This window comes from Humulus lupulus, chromosome 1 (assembly GCF_963169125.1).
Source record: "Humulus lupulus chromosome 1, drHumLupu1.1, whole genome shotgun sequence".
Taxonomy (NCBI): Eukaryota; Viridiplantae; Streptophyta; class Magnoliopsida; order Rosales; family Cannabaceae; genus Humulus; species Humulus lupulus.
Genome location: NC_084793.1, coordinates 240,651,722 through 240,672,678, shown reverse-complemented (window position 1 = coordinate 240,672,678; position 20,957 = coordinate 240,651,722).

The following is a 20,957-nucleotide window of genomic DNA, read 5'->3' as shown; positions in this document are numbered from 1 at the left end:
GAAGTTAAACCCCCTCAAGTGCTCATTTGGAGTGGGTTCTGGAAAATTTCTTGGGTTTATTGTGAACTCCCGAGGAACAGAGGCAAACCCAGAAAAGATAAAGGCGCTCATAGAAATGAAGTCTCCAGCTAGAATAAAGGATGTACAAAGCTTGACTGAGCGGATTGTAGCTCTAAGCAGGTTCGTTTCTAAATCAACGGACAAGTGTGTCCCGTTTTTTAACCTGCTTAGAGGGAGCAAGAAGTTTGAGTGGACGGTAGAAAGTGAGCAAGCTTTCCAGGCCATAAAGGAGCATTTGGCCCAACCTCCTGTTCTTTCTAAGTCAGTTGATGGAGAAGACCTCTTTTTGTACCTAGCAGTCACGGAGCATGATGTTAGTGCTGCCTTAGTACGAGAAGAGGATAGAGTGCAACACCCGGTGTACTATGTTAGCAAGCGATTGATAGGAGCAGAGTCCCGGTATCCCGTGATTGAGAAGTTGGCTTATTGCTTGGTACTTGCATCACAAAAATTGCGGCCATACTTCCAAGCACACCCCATTAAAGTCCTTACTGACCAGCCTCTACGCCAAGTCTTGCAGAAGCCAGAGTCTTCTGGTCGGCTACTTAAATGGGCAGTTGAGTTGGGTCAATTCGAAATCAAGTACCAGCCGAGATCTGCTATTAAGGGTCAAGCTTTGGCAGATTTCATCGCTGAATGCACTGAGATCGCTGAGGTTCCCGACCAACAAGAGCGTGTCACTGGGCAGAAAGATGAACTTCCTACTTGGAAACTTTTTGTTGATGGGTCATCGAATGAGCATCATTCAGGAGCTGGAATTATATTGGTCACACCAGAGAAGCATTGAATTCATTGTGCATTGAGGTTCGGATTCAATGCTTCTAATAATGAGGCGGAGTATGAAGCCCTCCTAGCAGGCTTGCGACTGGCTAGAGATGTGTGTGCCCGGTCGGTGGAAGTAAACAGCGATTCCCAATTAATGGTCTACCAAGTCTTGGGGGAATATCAGGCAAGGGGCCTACACATGGTGGCATACTTAAATAAGACCGAGGATCTGCTAGCACAATTCGAGGAGTATACCATCAAGTTAGTACCACGAGAGCAGAACTCTAATGCAGATGCTCTAGCAAATCTACCTAGTGCAAAAGATACCGAAACTCTAAATATAGTACCGGTGGAATACTTGGCAGAGCCGAGCATTGATGAACAAGAAGCCTTGCCTATCACAATAGCTAACACTTGGATTACTCCCATCATTGCTTACCTTGAGCAAGGAACCCTCCCAGATGATCGTAATGAAGCAAGGAAGGTTATGAGGCAAGCTGCTAGGTACATCATGATGGATGGAGTGTTATATAGAAGAGGGTACTCCCTACCTTTACTTAGGTGCATAACACCCGACCAGTCAAAAACTTTACTGGCTGAAGTGCACGAAGGGTTCTATGGAGATCATGCTGGGGGGTAGAGTCTATCTAAAAAGATTCTGCGGCAAGGGTTTTTCTGGCCTACAATGAACGAGGACTCTATGGAGTATGTGAAGAGGTGTGACAAATGCCAGAGATTTTCTAAAGTGCCAAGGGCGCCTCCGAATGTCTTAAAGCAAATGCAGAGTCCATGGCCTTTTGCAGTATGGGGGATTGATCTGATCGGGAAATTGCCCAAAGGGAAAGGAGGAGTGCAGTTTGCAGTGGTTGCAGTAGATTATTTCACTAAATGGACTGAGGCTGAACCACTAGCCACGATCACATCAAAGAAAGTATTGGACTTTGTAGTTAAGAACGTAATATGTCGCTATGGTCTGCCTAAGAAGATAGTGTCTGACAACGGCACCCAATTTGACAGCGACATGTTTATCGATTTTTGCACTCGGCATGGCATCACAAAAAGTTTCTCCTCGGTAGCCCATCCACAAGCTAGTGGGCAAGTTGAAGCCAAAAAGAAAATGTTGAAGGACACTTTGAAAAAGTGCCTAGAGCGAGCTAAGGGCGCTTAGGCGGAAGAATTGCCAGAAGTCCTTTGGTCATATAGGACTACTGCCCGGACAGCAACTGGACATACCCCATTTTCCTTGGCATATGGGTATGAAGCCATGTTACCCGTGGAGATAGACCCACCATCTCATCGAAGGACCATGTACAACTAGGAGGAGAATCATCAATTGCTAGCAGAATCTTTGGACTTCCTCCAGGAGAGAAGGGAGGAAGCAAACCTGAGAGTTGCTGCTCACCAGCAAAAAGTGGCACGCTACTTCAATTCCAAAGTCCGAGATCGAAAGTTCCAGGTCGGAGATTTGGTCCTCAGAAAGCTGTTTGTCAGAGACCCAGCAGCTGGCGTACTAGGACCAAACTGGGAAGGATCGTATCAAATTGAGCAAGTCTTGCCACCCGGCACCTACAAGCTTGCTCGGTTAAATGGAGAGCTGATCAGGAATTACTGGAATGGCGAGCACTTGAGAAAATATTATCAATGAATACTGCTTACAGAGTAGTAGCTTTGTATCAAGTGCTTAGCTTGTTATTTAAGTTTTTGTTTGTGAACTGGCTATTTGCTAACCAGTCATGTTATTTTGAACAATGTTATTTTGTTTGGAACTCGTTGTTAGACACGTCTTGTCATCTATTTTTACGAGTAATAAAAGAGATCACGCGCAGCGTGGTCAGATCTTGCTACAAATTTTGCATGTGTGTTGATTATTCTTGCTTGGCAGTGTTCAACTGTCATCACAACTTAAAACATAAAAGGTCTTCTAAAAGAAATACCGGTCAGTTATCAACTGGTCGGTATCCATCAGATGAATGACCAATGTTTAAATAGTTTCATGTTTTTGTAGTGGTTAACTGCTGAAATATGTTTGTATATTCTATGTGTTTCATGAATAGTAACTTCTCAGACAAATTCGGTCAGGTAGCAAGTGATCAAGGATTTTTCAACCCTCAATCACTTGGGGGGCACATAGGTTATACTGGCGTACACTTGCATACATTTCAACACAGGCAATAAGAGCACGAGCAAAGATATCTGTTTTTAGGCTGACTTGTAAATTTTTGAAGTCTAAAAAGGCCATTAAGCTAACTTGTTTGACAAAGCTTAAGTAACTTGGAATTTTTAAACAATTTTAAGTTAGAAGCAGATATTCGTGTGATAATAAACGTTATGCTCATAAAATGTTAGAGCAATAAGAGCGTGAGGAAGTATATTTAGTATGGACTTATGAAATGTTTAGAATTTCTAAGTTAGAAAACTAAATACTCATGTGAAAGTTGAGGGCATATAGAGACTTTACTATTCACAATAAACTTGTAATGTCTTAAGTGTAAAAAGACTTAAATGTTTCAAGCTAGTAAAAAAAGAAGAAAAGTAAAGTGCAAGTGCCAAACAGCTCAATCATACAAGCAAAAGTATAAAAAACAAAACAAACTATGATAAAAGACTGGTAGGACTACAACTGGTCGTGTAGAAGCTTCCCTGGTAGGATGAGGGATCACTGGTTGGCTGCTCTAGTAGGCTGATCAACCCCCTCCTTGGCATCAACTACTCCTCTCGCTCGAAATGGTAGTGTAGAGGAGGCAGGTGTAGTGCCGGTAGGATTAGCAGCTTCCTCAGCAGCCCTGGCCTCACATCTGGCGAGCTCCTCTGCCTTAATCTCATTGGTGAGAAAGTCGAGCTTGAGGGGTTTATTTAGCTTCCACACCTGATAAAAGCAATTGAAGCAAGTCTCCTCGCAATGGGTTAGATCAGCTTCCTTCTCCTGCTTCAGTTGTTCATTCTCGCTAATTAGTCCCTCGTTCTCGCGAGCTAACCCCTCGTTCTCACGAGTCAGTCTGTCTAGCCGATCATTCAAGGACTTGTTGGCTTGAGTTAGCTGATCATTCCCATCAGCCAACCCCTTGAGAGACTCCTTTTGCTCAGTTACAGTCTTCTCTGCCCGTTCCAGCTTGGACTGAAGAGCGTCTGATTTCGCTTGAGCCTCCACGAGTTGATCATTTAGGACCTTGATCAACTCCTTGTAGTCGACTGATCGCTGCAGATCATGACAGATGGTCACGAGCGTCTACATGAAAAACAAAAAGTTACTACAAAGTATGAACGTAAGTAACAATCTATCTTGTGGTATAGCACTTACATTCGCCAACTGAGAAATCCCTCTCTCTAAGACAACATCAACACTGAGTCAAGGGAAGGATTCAAAGCCTTGAATTGTTGAAGCATCGTGGAAGGTCTAATCAACTACTCCCCTCCCCATGGTACTAGCAGTATGGAGTGCCTCGCTCGGGCCGGATGGACGAGGGGGAGGTAAGCTCGCTGATGAAGGAAGTGAGGAAGGGGTCAACTGCGGGATTGTAGCTATCCCCTCAGGTTGTCTCCCTTGATTCAGTGGCACTGCCCTCGGGACCTTCCTCGGGGGAGTGGAGCCACTTCCTTCGCCAGATTTCCTCTTTGGAGCAGGAGGAACGATACAGTGCCTGAACATCTCTGGATCTGCAAAAGAGGAAAACATAAAATTCGTTAGGAAAAAATATAATAAAATGTAGATAAGTATTTTACTACTACAGTTTTATTATTCTCAAATCACCAAGTTATTAAACATATTCCTATGATTACTAAACCTGAGTTGAGAATCTGATCGAGGAAGTCGTCCTCGTCGTCAGAAGATGAGCTGAGGTCCCTCTCAGTCTAGATGGCCTTTCCCTTCCCGGACTGAACGGGAATAACAGATCTGTGTTGATGCTTAGGCTGAGGCTCCCTAATGACAAGATCACCTGGTCTATGAGAGTGTGGAGATGGCCCAAGAGAAAACTGGTCAGTCACCACCTCAATGCCCGCATTGGACTGATCAGTTGTGTTGTTCTCCTCAGTGGTACTCTCCACCGTGATATTTTGATTACACGGTAGCAAGCCCACCATCTGAAGGTTGTCTACAGTGACCAAACTTTTCACATCTTTCTCCTCGATACACATGTCAGCCAACTCCTTTGCTCGCTTAAACATTTCTTCAGTGGGCAAGGGTTGCTTGAACGGACCTACATGTGTAAAAGCCAAATTGTTGGCTTTGATGTCTGAGGTGAGGAAATACTCTGTGTAGTATTTCCCGGGGTTCGACTTGTGCCCGATACCGCAAAGGTATCTAACCCCCTTATGCCTATGAAAGAGGTGGAAAAAGCCCGTGTTCTTATGGCTTGGGTTAGTCCTGAAGTCGAACAGGTAATGTACCTCATGAGGAGTAGGCTCATCCCAGCCTTGCAGATAGTAGAGAATGTACAGCGCAGATAACGCCTGAATCCCGTTCGGAGCGATCTGGAAAGGGGAGACGTTGAAGTAATCTGCTACAGACCGGAAGAAAGAGTGTAGCGGGATTGTTGCTCCTGCGTAGATAGTGTGCCTGGACCAGGCACAGTATGGTTCGCCGGGCCTGTTGGCTCTCTAGTGAGGGCGCGGGCATATCACGTTCACCTCGCTCAAACCCAAAGCTTGGATGTTTTTGTCGAACATCCTGGGTTTGAGTTTTGTAGGCTGAGCGGTGAACCAGGAAGGTGTCTCTTCTCCTGCCTTCCGTGGTTTTTGAACGGCCAAGTGCTGGATCTCGGTGGCAAACTCCTGGGTGGTTTGTTTCTTAGCCTTACTTGATTTTGACACCTGGCGGGGTGGTCTTGTTGCGATAATTTTATTACACGCAAGTGCACGTATCATACAAGTAGTAACTCACATCGGTGAGGTCGAACCCAAGGGAATTGCAGCTAAGTACTAACCAAATTGAATTTATATTTCTATTTGGCAACAATAAAAATTGGTTTTTAAAATTATAATGCAGAAAACACAACGAGCAAAACAACAAATAAAAAGGGTTTAACAATGGATGTGAAATTAGGAATATGATTTCAATTGCTTTGATTACCCAATTGTTAACACTAGTCAACTATTCTTCTTCCTCCAATGAGATGACAGATTATAAAATCACCTAAACTCTTTTCAGATCATGAAGGTACTAAATTGCATGTAAACTACTGCATCTCTGAGATAGTACAACAAGCAATTCGCATTAAGCAATAATCTAAGAGTCACATAAGCTATGCGAATACTTTCGTTTCACATCAAAACCTATGTTCATTCATTTAGAGCATTCCTAATATTCACTTTTCAGATTTCATATTAGGATCATGAATCATGCTTAAGGTGATCAATCTCAAACATGTATTAAGCACAAAGATGAACAAATCACATAAACAAGGAAGAAAGAACAATCAAATAGCATTAATCCAAGGAATAATCTCAGTCAATATCCATCAAATCCCTAAATAGGAGTTTAGCTCATAATCTCAGTATTCATATCCATAATCAAACTAAACATAAACAATAACATAGAAAATTAAAGAAAAAGAGAATGAAACTAGATTAGGGATTGTCACAGATCGCCCACGCTCGCTCCAAGCTTCTTCTTCTTCTTTTCTCCACTTCTTTCTGTCTCTTTTTCAAAAAATCGCGATCCCCAATTAAATATGAAGACCTCATTCTATATTTCTCCCACAATGACGAAATTGCCCTTAAAATTCAGAGGCGTACGGACGTCAGCGCCGCGGCTCCAATTCCTGCGCCGCGGCTCTACTCAGAAATTACGAAATCTCGGGTTTCTGGAAAAGGGCTCGCCGCGACTCTAACACGCATTAGCGCCGCGGCGCTAATTCTTGTGCCGCGGCCCTAATACAATTTCAGCAAAACTTGAATAACCCTTCAGTTTAGCATATTTTCTCCACAATCCACTCCAAATGCCCAAAACATATGCTTGAACCTGAAATCAAGCAAAACAAGCATAAATCCACTCCAAAAACACATAAACCATTAAAAAGACAATGATCAAGACACTTAAAAAGTAGGCTAAACTTAGCCTAACAGGTCTCGAAGGAGCTGCAATGTGGACCTCGCTGCGCTCCACCACTTTTTGCACCGCTCTGCGGGCAACTTGTGGATCTTGGTCTTGGAGGAGTCTATTAGACTTCTTCACCCTCATGGTTGACTGTGCAGCTTGTTGAAGAAACTGTTCCTCGTGAAGGAGGTACAAGGCTGAACGGGGAAGGATCTGCTTGAAGCGGCGGAGGCGATCCTTAGGAGTGCGACTGGTGGAAGACTTTGATGAGGAATCGCTGCTTTGAGGGGTTTCGATTGACTGCGGGATAGAGGTATCAGAGTCTGTATGGTTGTCCCCCCCCCCCCCCCCCCTATAGTCAAAGCGAGTCATCTACAAAAATAAATGGGGAGGTGAGTAACCATACCGATAAAATTCAATAAGAGAAAAATTTATTTTTCTACTTAGAAAAATTTCTCTAAGTAGTAAAAATATAGCATGCATGGAAAAAAGAATTTTAGTGCTTAAAAGTGCCTAAAAAATGTTTGAAATGAATATGGCATGGAGCATGACATGCTTGGTCTGAAGAGCCAAGAGGGGCCAAGGGGTCGTGTGGTGTCCACTCAGAAGCAACTAGTCCGAGTGGGTGTGTGTGCCTATGTCCAATCGGGTGTGTGTGCCTATGCCCGATCGGGTGTGTGTGCCTAAAGGGCTATCCGAGGAGTCCATCACCCATGTCCGTGTGTGTGCGTGCCTAGCCGTGTGCACCCAAGCCTAGAGTATCCAAGGAACAAGGTGCGTGTCCGGTCGGACACCCTATGTTCGACGAGAAGCATCCAAGGCATGGCTGGCCGTGTGCGTGTCTATGTGCGTGCCTAGCCATGTACACCTCAGCCTAGTGCATCCGAGGAGGCAAGGTGCGTGTCCGGTCGGACACCATATGTTCGCTGAGAGGCATCCAAGCAAGCCCATCCGAGGAGCCAATGCGTAGGTCCGGTCGAACACCCTATGTCCGAGGAAAAGCGTCCGAGGGGTGAATGGGTTTGGTCCGAACGGACCATGCTTGGCATGGTTCCAAGCCGAGCATGTCGATGGAGGCCTAATTTAGGTGTCCGGTCGGGTGCTTCATGGTCCAAGAAGCTAATATGTGGTCCGATCGAACCACATGTTTACCAAGAAAAAAAAAACACAATGCCCAATCAGCCATACCTCAAATCTCACTATAAATCTACACCGAAAAGACCAATAGCCTAAAATCCCTAACACTAACATGTTTTTTCATCCAAAGCACACAACTACAAGATCAAAAAGGGGAACTTTAAAAGTTTTTCAATGTTCTTGAAGCCCCATATACCATGAAAAACCCAAAAACCCATAATCATGATTTAGGTTAAATTGACCTATTTTTCTTGAAATTCTTATGAAATTGAAGATAATGTTGGGTTACCCATAATACAAACATCATAAAAACAGCCACCAAACACATTATATCTATAAGATTCATGGAAAAATTCAAGAAAAAATCCCCTATGAAGTTTCGGCGATAACATATTATTTCATGAAGTTTTTGGAAAAAATAACACAAGTAAAGATGGAAGAGAAGGCTTACCCAACTTTGAAGAGCCCTTGATTTGCTTGGAGAAGTGCTTGAAGAAATGGAGAGATTCACTTGAAGACCTTGAAGTTTCGGCCAAGAGAAGGAAGAAATTTAGGGGTTTCGGCCAAAGAAAGAAGGAAAAGAAGATGGAGGGTTTTTGAGCTCTAACTTTCTTGTGTGTGTGGGAATGTATAAGTGTAGGGACCTATTTAAATAAAAAAAGTGGGAGTTACCACTTATTTTTGGACCCTTGGAATTCCTGGGATATTTTTTCTCCCCGCGATTATGGACAGTTATTTGCAGTGATCGTGGTCTATGGAGTTGTGGTCTGCTGCATGGCGGGAAGATGAATAGTTTTTTTTATATATAGTACCGTCAGCTGTAAAGAAGAAAGTTTATTATTTGAGACATCATATAATAAACTTTGGGGGGCAAATGTTATCCCCAAAATTTGAAAATGTTGATGTGGCCATAGGAATGACAAGTGGCAAGGAAAGGATGGGTGACTTGGCTTAGGAGTAGCTCAGTAAGTGTTGATGCTCATAATCTCATCAATAGAAAGTATGAGGCCGAGGCAAGGCCCCTAGGCCACCGTCGTCTCGGGAAGCCATCACGCCATCACAACACAAGTCTGGGTTCGGTTCTCGTGGAGTCGATGCCAAGTGTCCCTCGTTGGCGAGGCATAAGTGCCAAGGTTCAGTAGCCTCGCGAGACCTATCTCGCCCACGCACTCGGCCCCACGGCCTCGCCTATGCCCTCGGCCCCATGGCCTCGCTTGGCCTCGCCAGCCTATACCGCCTAAAGGGCCTCGCGAGATGTCTAGGCCACGCCACCCAAGTGGCCTCGCGAGATGCCTAGACCACGCCACCCAAGTGGCCTCGCGAGATGCCTAGGCCGCGCCACCCAAGTGGCCTCACGAGATGTCTAGGCCACGCCACCCAAGTGGCCTCGCGAGATGCCTAGACCACGCCTCCCAAGTGGCCTCGTGAGATGCCTAGGCCACATCCCTCAAGTGGCCTCGTAAGAGGTCTCGGCCAAGCCACCCAAGTGGCCTCGCAAGGGGTCTCGGCCACGCCACCCAAGTGGCCTCGCGAGACGCCTAGGCCACACCACCCAAGTGGCCTCGCGAGATGCCTAGGCCACGCCTCCCAAGTGGCCTCGCGAGATGCCTAGGCCACACCTCTCAAGTGGCCTCGCGAGATGCCTAGGCCACATCCCTCAAGTGGCCTTGCAAGAGGTCTCGGCCACGCCACTCAAGTGGCCTCGCGAGACGCCTAGGCCACACCTCTCAAGTGGCCTCGCGAGAGGTCTCGGCCACGCCACACAAGTGGCCTCGCGAGATGCCTAGGCCACATCCCTCAAGTGGCCTCGCAAGAGGTCTCGGCCACGCCACCCAAGTGGCCTCGCGAGACGCCTAGGCCACGCCACCCAAGTGGCCTCGCGAGATGCCTAGGCCACGCCTCCCAAGTGGCCTCGCGAGACGCCTAGGCCACGCCACCCAAGTGGCCTCGCGAGATGCCTAGGCCACGCCTCCCAAGTGGCCTCGCGAGTCTCGGCGCCCCTGGCCTCATGAGGGCCACATCCACAACGCACTCGACCTTGTGAATAGCTAGGGAGCCACGCCCTCAAGGGGGTCGCAAGGAGAGCGTCTCACCACGCATCCTTAGACATCTTCCATGGCCACATGCCTATCGCTCAGACTCGTGAGTGGCCTCAGGAGGTTTCGGATATCCCATACCAAGGACCCAAGATCTCCACCTCACACCAAGGGTCCCATTCCTTACACCTCGAGATCCCTATGCTTAGGAGATCCAGTACGAGTCGAATGGGGCATATTTGTACGACCAAGTACTAAGTACAGATACCAGTGCCAATGAGACTGCTGGGGTAAGGATCATGGTCCGTACGTCTACGGCCATAGGTCAGAGCCGACACCACTACCTCCTGCGCCACTACGCCTGCCACCACGCATCAGACATGGGTACATACAAGTAGTGGAGACATCCTCCTGACACCTGCTCCTGTACAGGTTGTACAACCACGACCTCTGAAGCCACTCCCCTGACACAGTACGTATGTACTACTTGGTCCCCTGGACCACTATGTACCTAAGGCCATTAGAGCCTACTATAAAATGAACTCTAAGACCACCTGAAAGGGGGTTGGAGATTTTACTGTAGCAGAGGTTTTGAGTGTGAATGAAAGACTGAATTCTCCATTATTGTTCTATCCTAGTTCTTGGGTTATTGTTCAAGTTTTTACTGCTTTATGATTAGTGATCTTAATTTGATAATTTTTCCAACTTAACTTCGTTGACGAGTTCTAACCGTCAACAGTTTGGCGCCGTCTGTGGGAACGTTAGTTTCAAGCTACTGTTCCACCATTGTTTCCGACAAGAAGAAGATGCCAAGATGCTCGAAGCGACTGAGGGAGACGTGGGAGGTAGAAGTTCACCTGAACGGAGTCCAGCTGAAGGCCTCCATGAAGGACGCTCCCCCACCCAGGGACGTGGAGCCCTCGAAAGACCCTGAGGTTCACGGAGGTGATAGGGTGGCCTCATCGCCGGCCGCTCCATCTGGAGGGAGTCCTCCAAGGGCACCACCGGTAAATGCCGATGAGTTCCCTCCTCCGAAACCGCCGCAGGTACCGAACTCCGGCCGGCAAGACCCGCGCCCTTCTGCCCGTAGGCGTGACAAGCACCCCCGGGTCCACTCCGTGAGCTCGAGTTCGAAATCCCGGTTTTACAAAGAGGAGATACATGAGCTCCACCGCAAGAACCAAAGATTAGAAACCACCTTAGAAAACATGCAAGAGGTCCTTAACGGCCTGCTGCAGGGTAAGTCCAGCGTAACCTTGCCTAAGAGAAAGGAGAAGGGCAAGGATGGGGTGGAAACCACAGTACCGGTAGATGATGGGAGAACCCGACATTCAACTAGTAACACCCCCGGCGCGAAGCAACGCGATCACCCCGAACCTCCTAAGCAGGCCCCGAAGCCAGCGCCGAGGGCCAACGCAGCCCCTCGCCATGAGGATGAGGTCACCTCCAAAAGAACACCCTCAGACTTGCGGGAGGAGCTTAATAAGAAGAGGGCGGGCAAAGGGACCACGCCCCCTGTGGCGCCTCAAGAAGGGAAGGGAAAGGCGGATCTCAGCCCGTCTGCTTTAAGGGACACTCTCAGCAAGAGAAGGCAGGACCTAGACACGGAGATGAGGAGCTTGCGGAGCAAGATCGTCACCGCGTCAGGTGGCCAGGCCTTTGAGAAGGACTTCGACCATGAGTCACCCTTTGTGAGAGAAATTCAGGCAATCCGACTCCCTGCCAATTTTAAGGAGCCCAATATGACCCCTTACGAAGGAAACACAGATCCGAAATACCACCTGGATGCGTTTAATGATCTGATGAAACTGAGAGGGATCGGAAGTGGTGCCAGGTGCCATTGCTTCGCTGTTACTCTGAAAGGACCCGCCTACAAATGGTTCAAAAGGCTAAGGCCAGGGTCCATCAGGTCCTGGCAGCAGTTCTCTGACGAATTCCTCCAACAGCACCATGCCGTACGGGACTACACGATGCCAGGTACCAGCCTGGCCAACGTGAAGCAAGGGGAGAAGGAGAGCCTGAAGAGCTACATTCACCGGTTCAATATGGAGGCCGCAAAAGTGGGGAGCCTAACGCGCCGGGAGTTAAAAATAGCCATTACCGCTGGGGTGCTCCCAGGAAGCAAGTTGTGGGACAACATGTTAAACAGGGAAGTCACCGACTTGGATGACTTCTATGAAAGAGCACAGAAGTACATCCGTGTGGAGGATGGCCACCCAAACCTGAAGGCGGGGAAGGAGGAGCCCCACGCGAAGTCCCCAACTAACGACGGGTCGAATGTAGCAAAAAAAGAAAAGGACGTATGATGGGTCGAGGGATGACCAGCAGAGGAAGACCAAACGAGGGGGTGATCATAGGCCAACGGCTTATACTTACTATACGAACCTCACGGACACCAGGGAGCATATTTACATCACCAACGAAGATCGAGTGCCTTTCAAGAAGCCCCCACCAATGAGGAAGGATCGGTCCAAAAGGGACCCCAGTAGATACTGCCAATACCACAAGGACATCGGACACACCATGGCAGAGTGTATCCATCTGAAGGAGGAAATTGAGGAGCTTATCCGCCGGGGGCACTTGGGCCACTATGTCAGGAGAGAAAGGCAAAGGCTGGAGGGCGAGCCCACAGCACCCCAGGCGCAAGAGCGAGCCCCAGAAATACAGGGAGAGGTCCGAACCATTTTTGGAGGTCCAGGATTTGGGGGAGACTCTAGGAAGGGGCGAGATAGATATGCGAGAGAGGCTCGGCGAAGTCCGCCTCCCTGCGTCATGAGTTTAGAACAACGACCCCTGAAGAGTTTCAAGGGGGAAAACGACTCGATAATGTTCACTGAGGAAGACGCACGGGGGGTACACTTTCCCCACAATGATCAGCTGGTGTTGACAGTTCAATTGGCGAATATGCATGTGCATCGAGTCCTAGTGGACAACGGGAGCTCGGTGGACATCCTATATCGCCCTGCTTTGGAAAAGATGGGACTGGGAATTCGTCACCTGAAGCCCTGCCAGTCGTCCCTATACGGGTTCACAGGGGACTCAGTGCAACCCCTCAGAATGATCGAATTGACACTTACCATGGGGGAGCAACCCCGGCAGACTACAGTCATCTCTAACTTTGTTGTAGTAGATTGTGCATCAGCTTTCAACGCGGTATTGGGGAGACCCTCCCTGAGAGAATTGAAAGCCATAACTTCAATATATCACTTGGTTGTCAAGTTCCCGACTCCAGGAGGGGTCGCAAGTATGAAGGGAGAACAGAAGGAGGCGAGGGAGTGTTACAACACCTCACTCCGCACGCCTGTAAAACCGCGCGAGCCAATGGCCATGGTAGTACATGAGGCTCTATGTATGCCCACGGGGGGTCCGCAGGAGCTGGACCCTCGAGTCGTGGATGAGTCAAGAGCAGAACCAGTGGAAGAAGTAGAGGAGGTTACGGTGACGGAGGAACCCTTAAGGAAATTGAAGATAGGAAGAAGCCTGCAAGGTGACGTGAAGGAGGAGTTGACGAAATTTTTGAAAGATAATCTAGACGTGTTTGCATGGAGTCATGAGGACATGGTCGGCATAGATCCCAGTGTGATGTGTCACCACCTGAACATCTCCCCAGAAGCAAGGCCCGTTCGGCAAAAGAGACGGGCGCTAGACCCAACAAGATACGCAGCGTTAAAGGAGGAGGTTGACAAGTTGAAGGCCAACGGTTTCATCCGTGAGTCTTTCTACCCTGTGTGGGTATCGAACCCAGTACTCGTGCCGAAGCCGAATGGGAAGTGGAGAACTTGCGTCGACTTCACGAACTTGAATAAAGCTTGTCCTAAGGACAGCTTCCCACTTCCCAGGATAGATCAGCTAGTAGATGCGACAGCAGGACATGAGTTACTAAGTTTTATGGACGCCTACTCAGGATACAACCAAATCCCAATGAACCCGGCAGATGAAGAGCATACGTCATTCATTACAGACAAAGGGCTATACTGTTACAAGGTGATGCCCTTCGGGCTCAAAAACGCGACAGCCACCTATCAAAGGCTGGTGAATAAAATGTTCGCCAATCATATAGGAAGGAATATGGAGGTGTATGTGGATGACATGTTAGTAAAGACCAAAGTAGCAGCAGAGCTCAACAAAGACCTTGGTGAGATGTTTGACACGCTCAGGAAATACCGGATGAAGTTGAACCCAGTCAAATGCACCTTCGTGGTATCCTTAGGAAAATTCTTGGGCTTCATGGTCAATTCCAGAGGCATCGAGGCCAATCCTGACAAGATAAAGGCACTCATAGAGATGAGCCCGCCAAAGAATAAGAAGGAGGTGCAGTGCCTAAGAGGAAGGGTGGCGGCCCTTAATAGGTTTATCTCAAGGTCCACCGACAAGTGCCTCCCATTCTTTGACATCCTCAAAGGGAGCAAAAAGTTCGCTTGGGATGAAAGATGTGAGGAAGCTTTTGTCAAGCTGAAAGAGCACCTGGGGAAGCCACCCCTGTTAGCGAAGCCAGAGAAGGATGAGAAGTTGTACCTGTACTTGGCAGTGTCTGAGCATGCCATCAGCGCAGCCCTGGTTAAGGGAGAGAAGAAGCAGCAACAACCCGTATACTATATCAGCAAACATTTGGTGGACGTGGAGAACCGGTATCCAGAGATCGAAAACTGGCCTATGCGCTAGTGGTGGCTTCGAGGAAGTTGAAGCCTTACTTCCATGCACATACAATTGAAGTCTTAACAGATAGTCCTTTGAGACAGGTCTTGCATAAGCCAGAGACTTCAGGAAGACTAATGAAATGGTCGATTGAGCTAAGTCAGTTTGATATTATATACACGCCGAGGGCTTCCATCAATGGACAGGTGCTGGCAGATTTCATAGTAGAACTCACCCATCAGCCGAATGAAGTAAGGAATGAAGAAGAAGAGCAGCCTATTACGGAGGAGGAGATAGGAGGTTCAGAAGAGTGGAGTTTGCACGTTGATGGGGCGTCAAATGAAGGAGGATCAGGAGCGGGCATCATGATGACTGGGCCCAAAGGACATAGAATGTATTGCGCAATCCGATTTGGGTTTGAGGCCTCCAATAATGAAGCAGAGCACGAGGCGCTCTTAGCTGGCCTGCGTTTGGCCCAGGAGTTGAGAGTGACGCGCCTTCAAATCTTCAGCGACTCTCAACTGGTAGTATGCCAAGTAAAGGGAGAGTACCAGGCGAGGGGACCCAAGATGGCAGCATACTTGGAGAAGGTGAAGGGCTATCTGGGACGGTTGGTGGCATATACTATAGAGCAAATCCCCAGAGAAAAGAACACCCATGCCGATGCACTCGCAAAGCTGGCATCTACCAAGGATAGTGATGTCTTGGAATCAATACCCGTGGAGTACTTACCAAAACCCAGCATCGAAGGCGCGGACGTGCACATGATTAGTGCCCCGAGGGAATCATGGACCGAGCCAATCAAGAGGTACCTGGAAGAAGGAACCTTGCCTGCAGATAAAAATGAATCCCGGAGGTTGGTGTACAAGGCCGCAAGATACACCCTGGTAGATGGGGTCCTTTACAAAAGAGGATTCTCAATGCCCCTCCTGCGGTGTGTAGAAGAAGAGGAGGCGTTGAAAGTGCTACAGGAGATACATGAGGGAGAGTGCGCCAACCACGAGAGCGGACCCTCCACGGCTAGGAAGGCCATGAGACAAGAATACTACTGGCCTTCCATGGAGAAAGATGCGCATGACTTTGCCACGAAATGCGACAAATGCCAGAGGCACGCCAACTACCCTCGGAGACCCCCAAGCGAACTGACCAGCCCCTGGCCCTTTGCTATCTGGGGGATAGACTTGATCGGCGCTCTTCCTACAGGCAGGGGTGGAGCAAATTACGCGGTGGTGGCAGTGGATTATTTCACTAAGTGGGTAGAAGCGGAACCCCTTGTGAAGATAACCGCCAAGCACATCACCTCTTTCGTCAACAAATTCATTGTGTGTCGATATGGAGTACCCTACAGGATTATTTCCGACAATGGTACCCAGTTCGAGGGAGGAGCCTTCGATGAATATTGTAAAGAAAGAGGCATAAGGAGGAGTTTCTCCGCGGTTGTACACCCCAGGCCAATGGGCAAGTGGAGGCCATAAACAGGGTCCTTAAGAAGAACCTGAAGACAAAGCTGGAAAAGATGAAGGGAGCCTGGGTAGATGAGCTACCAAATGTGCTGTGGGCTTACAGGACCACCCCACGCACGACTACTGGGGAATCCCCATTCTCCTTGGCCTATGGGTGCGAGGTCGTGCTCCCAGTCGAGATGCGAGTCGAGTCCCACAGGGTACAGGCATATGGAGACGAAGCCAACCGCGTAGCCCTGGCCGAAAACTTAGACATGCGGGAAGAGAAGAGAGAAAAAGCCCAAATGAGGGTGGCGGTATACCAGCAGCGCGCCGCAAGGTACTACAATTCGAGGGTGCGAGAGAGAACTTTCAGAGTTGGCGACCTGGTGCTAAGGAAGGTACTCCCAAACACACGAGACCCAGGCGCAGGAGTGCTGGGGGAAAATTGGGAGGGGCCCTACCAGGTTGCTCAGTGCATCCCCCCGAACACTTACAAGCTGGCTCTCATGGACGACACCCTCATACCCCGAGCATGGAACGCAGAGCACCTGAGGAAGTACTACCAGTAAGGCGCCCATGTTCGATGGAAAAAGAACAAGTGTTGCATACTGCCTTAATATGATAGGAAGAAATCAAAGAGGTTACTTAGATAGCCTCCTAAGTAGGTGTGAGTCTTTTATTTTTGTTTTATATAAAAACTTCATATGTACCATTGCAACTATTTGTATGAGACCGTTTATTATGAATGTGATGAATGGAACTGCATGTTGTGGGTAAAACTGTTCGACCTCATGTATTATTTTCCTTCGCTACGTGGGCATCAGCCAAAGTGCCTGCCGAAATAAATTTCACCAGACACTTGGGGGGCAGGATAGGAGGCAACAGCAGGTAGCTAGCAAAGGGAACCTAAAAGGGGCCCTATAACAAAGGATCCTAAAAAGGGACCCCTTGCCCTCCTAAAAACGAGACCCCTAAAAGAGGACCCTATACCAAGAGTATCCTAAAAAAGGGCCCTCTATCAAGAGGAAGTGACCCAAAACCAAAAAGACCCCCTATACTAGGGCCTTCAACGAAGTCCTTACAAGGCACCCCTTGGGATCGTAAGGATTAGCTACCCTTATGAACACCAAGGGAGGCCATAGGGACTTACAAAAAACGCATGGTGACGACAATAATAATAAGTCTAGAGCGGCCACCAAGCCGCCCTTATGAACACCAAGGGAGGCCACAGGGACTTACAAAAAATGCATGGTGACGACAATAATAATAAGTCTAGAGCGGCCACCAAGCTGCCTAGCCAAAAAGGGTCCCAAAGGAGACCCTTGCAAAAATAGTACTATGAATAATGACGAGAAGGACGCTTCTCGCAAAGAAATAATAAGCATGCGCAAGAAAAACATAAAAGGATAACTAAGACCCAAGGGGTCAAAATATCCTTATAAAAGCAACCAAGAGGCACCAAAAGAGGTCCCAGCGAACCCTTTCACATGGGCTCCAAAGGACCTCCAGCCTGATAGATAAAAGATGGGAACCAACTAAACCCCGGGCTTAAAAGGGCCTCGAATGCAATAGAACAAGAAATAAACAGCAACATATGTATTTATACATTAAAAAAAAAAAGAGTTCTCGGGATAGTACAAGAGTTACTAACAGAAAAGTAGCACTGGTAATGATGTTACAAAATAAAAAGAAAACAAAAAAGGAGCGAGACTATTTCAAGGTCTCCCGTAGTGGGCACTCCACCAGGCCGCTCGGGCAACGACCTGTTCGCCAAAAGAGGAGAAGTCGAAGTTGGGATCCTGCTTCCACACATTGTAAAGAGCACGGTCTATAGACTTGCGCTCGGTTATGACCCTCTCCGCCTCCAAGGAAGCGACCTTCTCCTGAGCCGACTGTAGTTCAGCCCTAAGGGCCTCAACTTCAGTCTCTAGTTGAGTAACCCTCTCCTGCGATGCGGTCGCAGCGGCCTTGGCCCCCCGGAGCTCGCGCTCCAAGCATCTAGCCTTGCCCTTTAGCTCCTTGATCTTGGCCTTCAGCTTCTCCCTCTTTGAGTCCAAATTGGCATACTTAGTCCGGGCCTTTGACAATTGGACCTTGGTTGCGCTAAGCTCATTTTCGAGCTCCTGGACCTGGGCCATGAGGCCGTCCCTCTCGGCAGTAGATGCAGAGAGGACGCCGGACGTGTCGGCATGCCGAAGGGACACGATGTAGATCTACACAAGAAAGTCAATGGCGTCAGCAATAAGCAACAAAAAGGAAAACACATGTACACCTATACATAATATTAATCAACACAAGGTGCAAGACCTCACCCAGGCCGCGGCACGCCTTAGGATTTCCCAAAGATCTGGTTAGGTCACATTCCCTAGACCTCTCCAGTCGGAGGTAGGGAGGTCCGAGGCAATCTGAATGAAACGATGGGCATAGGATGAGGCCATCCTAGTCACCCAAGGCTCCGCCTCCACGCTAGGAACATCTGGTTGGACAGGAACGGATGACCCACTCGCCGAAGCAGGAGGAGGCGCAGGGAAGGGGAAAAACTGGAACCCTGGTGCATTAGAAGGGGGCTCCGCGAGGTCGACATAATCAGCATCCGGCAAGCCAATATCATGAGGGACCTGAGGGAAGGCGTCATTGCCATCAAGGCCAGGAGGAGCGTAACATCCCGCTGCGGCCTGCGAGTCCGGAGATTGGCAGGCCATGTCCTGGTCATGGGAATCGTAAGGAGGGCATCCTCCGGGGGACAGGGGGCGCTGATGAGACCCCCCACATTCGAGGGGAACATCCTCCATCTCCTCCATCTCCACCTCAGCATAGCCATAGCCTTCTTAGACCCAGTAACTGACCACAGGAACTTTGGGTTAGAGACCGGGGACAATTGGTGGCGGTTGAGATTCACCACAGTAAATAGGACTGCTGCCTTCTTCAGGTCGGAGTCTGCAGCAAGGAGTTTGCCTATGGCCTCCGCCTCCGGCCCAATGACCGAGGGATCAGCAAATTGCCCTACAAGAACCACGCCAATGTCAGTACAAGCAAGAGTGCAAAACAGTAAGTTCTAATAAGGAAAAGAAAAAGACCAGGATACTTACTAGGGCCGGCGCGAAAGCCTTCACGAACTGAGAGAGGCCCCTCTACCCAGAAAAAGTCTTGTTTCCAAGGCCCTGTGTTGGACACCGAGCCCTCTATTAAGGGAAGCTCACTGTTGGCCTTCTGCAGGTAGTAGAAGCCCTTGGACTTGGGCACTCCCATAAGGTTATACAAGGAATGCACCTCCTGCGCCGTCGGGGCGCGTTGGACGTTATCCTTGAACCAAATGAAGAGGCAACTTAAAGTCAACCAACTGTTGGGCGACAGTTGAAGAGGGGCCAAATCGAAATAGTTGAGAACCGCCACAAAGAACGAGTGCAGAGGAATGGTGCCACCCGCCTTCAAAATCTGCTCACTCAAAGCCACAAAGCCCTTCTCAGGGCGGTCGGCCCGGCAGGCCTCCTGAGGAACATGCAGGGCGTATTCTGGAGGAGCTCGGTAGTGCTTCACGATTGCCTTCAATTTTTTCGGAGACACGTGTGACACTAGACTGGACGCCAGTAGGGGGGCATCGTCCTCTTCCTGGGTGGACACCTGTCTGCGTGCTTTCGACATATCTGCAAAATCAAAAGAAATATGTGAGGAAGGGGCAGAACACTTAACCCTCCATTTTTTCTTCCTAGCAAGAGTTTTCCATCGAGGGAGCGATGGCGAAAGCACTAAGCTAGGATAAACTGAGACTAGGGGCTGGGGAGAGGAGCTAGCAGCCCCATGACTGTCATCAGGCGAAGAGGGAGTAGGAGGTTCTGGCGGAATGTGTCCCTCCATAAATTCTAACTCCCACCGCAATTCAAAAAGGGTCTTCCTAAGACGCGCTATATGGTCACTAAGGCCCAGGGGTGAAGGTCCTCAATCCCCTCTCGACACCGAGTCAATTTCGCTCTCCACCACCCAAATTTTACGTCTAAGTTCGGTCATGCACTCAAGGTGGCGGATGCGGGCTTGTATTAAAGAGTCATAGTCCTGTTGAGGGTTGCCCTCAGGGGACTCTGAGTCTGAGGACAGGTCAATAAACTCAGCCCTTGGGGGTATGTCGGACGGGCCGTCACTGGCCATGAAACCGCGTCCCAACAGCAAAAAGGGGCTCACGTATAAATGAGGGGAAGGCTACAAAACACAAAGGAATAGGCTTAATACCTCTAGATGTAAACGCCCTAAAATGGCCTACTACAGGGTAATAAAAAAAAAAACAACAACAAAGAGGAGGGGCGTGCATATGGTCAAACTCACTACAAGCTCAAACTGATGTACCCCATCCCAAGTGCTGCTAGTTTGGACCCGATAAAAAAATAATAATAATAAATAAATAAAAGGGAGAAGGAAAGAAAATATACCTCAAGCGATTAAAAGAACAAAGTCGGGGTCCAAAGAAGGTCGGGGAGCGAAAAGCACCAAAGCGTCGAAAATGCGCGTCTGCAAGAATTAACCAGAAATGTGTGTTAGTCATAAAATATACACACCAAGAAATTAGTTCATATAAAAAAAAATGAAATGAAGTGAAAAAATATGCAAAACAAATGAAAGGAACTATGGTGAAAGTGAGGTTGTGGGGGATTGAACCCTTTACCTCTTGAAAGGAATAAGGGTCTATGCACCACTAAGCCAAGGGAGTAAGGTGAGAATATCAAGCCATGCATGAGGGCCTATTTATAGGAATCAAGGTGAATAGTCTACAAGGGCACCTAAAGGTACTCTCCTAGACTGGGGGGCAAGTGTTGATGCTCATAATCTCATCAATAGAAAGTATGAGGCCGAGGC